Source organism: Anoplophora glabripennis, unplaced genomic scaffold, assembly GCF_000390285.2.
Source record: "Anoplophora glabripennis isolate ALB-LARVAE unplaced genomic scaffold, Agla_2.0 scaffold36, whole genome shotgun sequence".
NCBI lineage: Eukaryota > Metazoa > Arthropoda > Insecta > Coleoptera > Cerambycidae > Anoplophora > Anoplophora glabripennis.
Genome location: NW_019416310.1, coordinates 1,700,706 through 1,708,508, shown reverse-complemented (window position 1 = coordinate 1,708,508; position 7,803 = coordinate 1,700,706).

Here is a 7,803-nt window from a genome sequence, read left to right as displayed (position 1 = left end):
CGAGCACAGGGGATATTTTTCACCCTCGAATTCGGAATCAGCACCCGCGAAAACCCCCGAGATCCATTTTTCCAGTCATTCGGAGAACCTTGCAATCCACGTGCCCCCCGCGCCCCCCAGGCGGCCGGAAGTCGCCCCCCGGGGGGTCGGGTGGACTGGATATATGCATATTCGAATTCTGCGCCCCCCAAAACCCCCGAGTACCAATTTTTGCGGTATTTCGTGCACTTTGGCAAGTTTCTCGGATGCGATGCACTTCTAGATGCACTTTATGCACCCGCGATGCATTTCCGCCACTTCCGGATAATAAAAAAGGCGGGACTTTTTTCCGACGGTCTTTCTAAACAAAATGCAAAAAACCGCATTAAAATCGGACCAAGCCGCGGAAATCTAGATATTTTTCTCTTTATTGCCTGGTCCATAAAGTTGGCAATGGATCTCAACAAAAAACGTATAAAGATTTTTGACGTGCATCGTGTATTAAGCGAGATACATAGAAGTGGCCCTCTTATAGTAGATAGCCGGTATATCTGACACAAAATTATTTGTGAAAGTGAAAGAGCATGAAATACATTGTTCTTATTGGAATGTGGTATAGGCATAGCAAGCTTTTTTTTCAAATAAATGAATTTTATTATTGTCAGATGCAAAAACCAGCTGACACAAAGAAGACAAAAACGTTAAACCCGTTTTGTTCTTATTAGAATATTTGTCTTCGGAATTTTAAAGTGTGGAGCCTTCCTTACATAAGTAACAGTCAGCGACGTGTCGTTTCCAGTCGACAATATTTCCCAGAAAATATAATAATTTAGAGAATAAATGTCCTAAGACGCGGGGTTCCATAACTATACGCTCCTGTCATGAAAGCTCCGCTAAATTTAATTGTATGCTCGCCAACTTATATAGAACGCCGCACGCCGTGAAAAATGTTCAACTTTAGATGAAACCTCGTAATGTGTTGTTAAATAGGTAGTCGCGAGTTTGCGCCCCGATGAAATTCTTGAGTGAATAGGTGCAGTGAAGGAATTAGCAGCTCATACACTAAAACTTTGCTCTAAGGAGTTTCATACCTTACACAGTTTCAACCGTGTGTTCCAGGCTGTGTGGTAAAAATGGTAATCGTCTGCTGTTTAAATTGTTTATAAAAAATTGAGCCCCTCTTCATGTCTATATTCAACGCACAGTCTAAAAATACTATTTAAATTGTATCATAACGAGCGTTCAAATAAAAACGTGGTCGAAGTTTGCTCTGACACATTGGACGTAGGGAGTAGCTTATAGCGACCAACTTAACCTCATTTCTCAACGAGCTGTATAGCAGCTGTCAGTTTCAATAACGTTAATGACTATATAACTTTATTTTAAAGAATAATCGTGAAACAATAACAAACAATTAAAGGAGCTGCGGAAAGTGTCCCCCTCCTTGTTATAACAATAAATTAAAGCAGCTGCTGAAAGTGTCCCCCTCCTAGTTTCAAGCACTTTTCACACCTGTTCCTCAAAGAATTAAAGACATTTTCTAAGATGCTCGGGGTATTGTTAATTTCACGAATCTTGTCTATAAGTCGAGCCTGCAGATGGTTTAAATCAGGAATAGGCAGTTCAAAAATAGTGTTTTTAAGGTAAGGCCACAAAAAGAAATCACACGGCGTAATATCACATGACCTCGGTGGAAATTCATGTTCAGCATTGAGACTTATTAGTCGATTTTGGAAAACTTCCCTCAACATATTCATCGTCTCGCCTGCCGTATGTGCCCTTGCGCCATCTTGTTGAAAGTAAAAGTTTGTAATTTCGTTTTCTTCCAGCTGGTTAACAAAAAGAGCAATAATTTCTTCTCTATACCTTTGTACAGTAAGAGTATCATTAAAAAAAATAGGTCCATAAATCCTCCTTCGATTGAGAGCACACCAAACTCCAATTTTTTGAGCGTGTAGAAGGCCCTCGACAAAAAAGTTATCTGGTTTTTCAGAAGACCACATTCTCATATTCTGTGAGTTTACGTAACCATTTAAATAAAACCAGGCTTCATCAGAAAAAAAGGTGATATTATGAAGTTCACCGTAGTTGTTTAAAAACCATTCACAAAATACAGCCCGTCGCGGAAAATCAACTTCATGAAGTTCTTGCTGACAAGTTAAACGATAGGAGAACAAACGCAAATCTTTTTTTAACACTGTGTGGCAGGTACCGACTGATACTCCCACCATTTGTGATAAAACACGTACAGAAGTTCTTGGCGCATTTTCCATTATTTGTTGGACATTTTCTTTTAATCTTTTAGGTCGGCCGCTTCCTTCTTTTCTTGTTACACTGCCCGTTTCACGAAAAACATTAACACAACGCTGAACTGCACTTTGAAAAATTTTGTACTCAACAACGCCGGGAAATTGATTTTGAAATTCTATGAAACATTCCTCAATAGAATACTTCCATATTCCATCAATCTTGCGTCCATTTCTAAAGTAGGACTCTATGATAAACACTTTTTGTTCTTGAGGAAACACCATTTTAAACACTTTTTAAAGCGAAAATATTCAAATTGATAGCGGCGATATAGCGCTTTGACAGATGACGATTAAGTTCATTTGCTATACGCTACGCCCTACGTCCAAATTTTCAGAACCAACTTGACCACGTTTTTATTTGAACGCTCGTTATAAAGAATGTGCTATCGAATACATAACAGAATTAGTGAGATTAAATAAAAAGAGATGTTGGAAAAAATGTATCAGACCATATTTTTTTTTCAAATGTTCTCAATTAATTCGGCAAATAAAGTAGTACGAAGTACGGTCCTATAAGAAACGAGAACTGGTACCACTTTTTAATGTAATATTTGGACACAAATGTATCTTGAGTTTTTCTCGTATTTGCTACCGTTTCACGGCAAATTCAGATTATTTAAGTTCACCTCATAAACTCGTTAATGGCTTCAGCCCCCTTCATTTTTGGCCAAATTTTTTTTTTTTTAATTGTTTATATCCAATAACTAATCGATTGCACCTTAAACGGGACCTCCCTCCTTTAGTGGCGGTCCTGGTTCTTGTTGGGTCTTTGAACAGGATGTTTAAGACTGTAACACTTATATTTTTCATATAATGAAGCTAATACTGTTTCATTTGTGAAGAGAGAATCATTTACCATCCTCAAATATAGACCCGCCTGAGAAAAAATTATAAACATGTTACAGTCTTAACTGGAATAACTTGAACATAGAACAACATTTCTAAATATATCTGAATTTAACTGTCTTCAGTTACAATTTATAACAATTTAACTTAAATTTGTAGTAGTGACAATAGTGTAGATGTAGATCTGGTTATTGTGTTAATATGAAATAAAAACTTTTATCTAGAAAAAGGTACTAAAATAAATGGATGAAATATTTGTACTTCTGAAAAACTTAAAAATATGTAGTGTGTTCTATTAAAAAAATACAACTTAATAATAATAATATTTATTTTCCATAGAAACTTCAAAACAAAGTGTAGGAATAGTCAGTAAGTGTACAGTAACACACCTTTCAAATTTCTAAAAAGATAACAAAATGAGTGCAATTTAGATATTAAATTATTGCAGTGTTCTTTCCGATTTAAACACTCATCTACCTTCAACCCTAGGAATTGTGCACTCATAGAGGTATCATAAATATTAACATTCAAATCCAAACAAGTTCTTTTCCAATTATGAAATCTTATAAAGTGGGTTTTAGTAATATTAAAGTAAAGAGAATTTGCCGCATACCATTTTGCTATGTCATCCAGTATATTGTTACACTTGGTCTGCAACGACCCGTCAATTTTATGAGAAATTAAAAGAGATGTATCATCAGCATACATTGTCAAATAAGCATCAGTAATTATTTTATCTAAATCGTTTACATAAAGCAAAAATGGTATCGGATCCAGTATAGATCCTTGAGTGACTCCTAAATTAAGAAAGACACATCCCGAATTAATTTCATTAACAATCCCGTCTTTGTAATGTGTTACATTGACAAACTGTTTTCTATTTGTCATAAAAGATATAACCCAATTTAGAGCCAAACCACGAATACCACAGGATGACAATTTTACTAGCAATAATTCATGATCGACACAGTCAAAGGCCCTGCTGAGGTCACAAAATACCCCAACAGGGCATTCACCTGCCTCAATACACTGCAACACTTTTTCATAAAAGTTCTCCATTGCAGTGGATGTAGACTTTCCTTCCAAAAATCCATGCTGATTATTAGAAATAATATGATTCTTATCAAGACTTACTATCTATAAGCCGCAAATGAGATGTTCAATTGTTCTTTGAGTCTAAGGACTGTAATAGTAAATTTGTTAAATATAGAATGTTAATTTTAACAACACCGAAAATGGTAACCTACGGTTCAACATTGATTTACTCAAATTTTAATTTACCCTGTTTCAAGGGTCTATAAGAAAAGCTAAAAAAGTAAAATAAGTTAATGACGGATAAGATTGTGTCATTTTCTTATAAGTAATTTCGATAGACATAACTGTGGCGCAAAATGATAGAATATAGTTGAAAATGGAAAAAAACCGTGAAATTTATGAACAATGATGTTTTATTGGAAATTGAACAAACAGAAAGTCAACTTAGGGTTGCTAGTATTTATAGTAACAACGTTATATCTACTTAAAGATACTAAAAGTGTCAGTTTTTATAAAATTTTAGCATACATTATAACAATTAATTTGTCACATCTAAATTAAACACAATAGAAATAAATACATTTTTCAAATTTCCGATATTTAACTGCAATTAAATAAACTCTCAGCCGTTTTACAAAGAAGAAAGATACACACAAATTTTCTGTCATCCATCAATTTGTAAATTTTTTATCCGGCGGGCCGTGCTTGGGAATAATCAGACGACATATCAGAGCTGTAAATAGTCCAGCCATTAAAAGTGTTTGACATTTTTTGTTCTCGTAGAATACATTACACATTTTATGAGAGAGACGCTTTTAAAGTGCCTCTATTAAATGTAAAAGCAATGAGACGGAGTTGAACCCTCGTGTATGGGCTGCTTGTGTCTAGCTATTGCTAGGAAAGAACGGCTGCAATTCGGGCGTTATTTAACGCCGGAATTGCATGACTTCGCTTATAGGAACTGGGACTGAAAACAATTTTCTCCGTAAACGGTACAGGATAGAGAAATTGGGGTTTAAACGAGATTTTTAAAAATTAACCCTCACACGTCTTTACGAATACGATTTGCTTTTATCCCGCGATTTTCAATTTAACTGAATTGCTTTTTAACAGTAAACAAGAACGCTGCGGAGTAAACGTGATATTTGGTTTTATTATGGAAGAATACAGCTGTCAAGAAGGACAATAACGCGCCGATACATAAAATTAAGGTTACGAGGAAGGTTTGTAACGGGATGCAATATTTTCCTTTTACGTTTTGTCTCACAATCAGCAAATTACAACCGACAGGACGCCGCGGCAGTCGTTGGATTTTCTCACAAATTAACTTTTAAAAGTGTACATGAACTGTCAAGTCGGGGTGATGTATTATTCTCACTGAAAAATAAGTTGTTGGAACAAGTCGGGATGAAACCTTAAGAAAATGACACAAAAAGGTATATATTGGTATAGAATAAACTTAAAGTAAAATCATGAGTTAGTTAACTAATTGTAAGTTCGACAAATGAAGACTTATACAAGGTGTAAGAAGTTTGACAGCATGAGATAGAGTAATCATAAATGAACAAAAAAGTTGTATATTACAGGGGCGTAAGATTAACAGTTTTCAAAATATAGCGAGTATTAATATCGGGGTGTTTCATCACGTGACAGCAGCGCTTAACCTGCTGACGCACACCACGTGTATATGCGCCAGACTTGTCCTACGGAAAAAATGTAAACAGCTATTATTATGAAACATTTAGTAAATTTGAAGACAATTTTTTTCCAGTTTTTAAATGAATAAAATAAAATGTATCGATTTTGTAGTACGAAGATAGTGTTGTGCTTTAATTTTAGCTCGAATTTTAGTAATTATGAGTCTCTTGAAACAGGAACTTAACTTTTAATCAAATTAAGTATTTGAAAAATATGTAATTGAAGTAGCAAAGATTCACGTCATCCAAATAATCATACGTATTAAAAATAATTTAGGTACTTACCAAAAAGTAAAATTCAGTAATTTTTAAACGCACAAGTACAAAACAAACTACAACATATGCTCAAAATGTCCACCACCATTTTCAATGCACATACGACACCTTCGAATCCAATTTTCGCGCACTCGCTGGAAAACATCCCAAGAAAAGGAAATAGTGATACGCAAAAAACACTCCGACACGGTCGAATCCAGATACCAACTAAATTGCGTATTGGTAGTTGCTGGACACCTTAGTATATCGTATATTGTCACAATGCTCGATATGAATTTTATGGAATTTTAAATTTATTACAACCCTAATTATTTTTTGGAATTAAGCATAAAGAAGTTCAAAAAAGTTATAAACATTGCATTTTATGGTATTCTATGCACGCAGTTATGTCAATATTTCTTAAATAATCAAACTTTTGTACATCAAGTTGGAGATTTTGATCATTTTTTTCTCGGAAATGGTTCAGTTTAGAATCCATGTCATATAAGGTTTTTTCGTTTATTTTAATGTATTCTATCGTCTGTTAAAATTAAGGTAGACAAACTTCTACCACCCTGTACAATCGATACTACAAAATGTTACCAGAGACTTAAAATTTTTCTTGACATTAATAGTATTTGTGTCAATTGTTGTAAGGTAAATTTAACTACTTTATAAAATGGTTTTGGTGTGCATGGGATACTAGAGTGGTGTGACAGACAGCATATGTTTATGAAGCCTTATGAAACAGTTACTGTATCCTTTAGAAGAAAAAGGAATTTAGGCGATTTGAGATCTTACAACTTTTTAGGTAACATTATACGATTTGTGGAACAAGCGAACTATCTAGGCATTTTCCTAAATGCTTAATTGGAACTTCCATAGGGAAACTTTCATCTGCTCTGATTGTTAGATCTAAAATCACATATTTCAAAGCACAACCGACCACAAGAATCAAAATTTCATCTAAACTTTTTTTTCTTGAATTAATTTACAACCTATAACATTGTTATATGTTTCTTAAGCTGTGGATAGCTCTTAGCAACTAGAGACGAAATGAGCAAGTGCTACGTGATCTACATAGATGTTGTGCAATAGTATCTACAACAGAAAAAATATATCAATTTGTTACTCTCATTTTATTAGGTAAGATAATACATTTTGCGTAGGAGATAAAGTGTCTTTGTATTGTCCTAGATAGTAATACGTTTAATTAGATGTGGAGGAAGTTCTTCACAAAGTAAGAATGTCATTGTGGACATGATCAATGTATTTGGAAAAAATCTTTGGACGCGGATACAACTATACTTGCATTATGGCAGTCAAACCTATTATCAGGTATGGTGTAGTTGATAGTTGATAGTAAAGGACAACCAAACAATACATAATTAGCTACGGAATCAGTAGGTGTTATTTAAACAATTTAGAACGTTGTGTTGTAGTGTTTCCAAAAAAAGAAAGGAAATTGGTCCATTTGGGCTCCAACTTGTTAGGTGAGAGGGGAAGCAATGTTCTAGGCATGATTCTAGATAAGATGCTTAATTGGAATTCCCATATGGAGAAAATCCCCCATAAAGCAAGAGTATCAATATGGACATGTTGACAAATTTGTGGACAACTGTACTAGGTATATGAATAGAATAGAATATTTATTGGTCTACATTAATACATAACATATTACT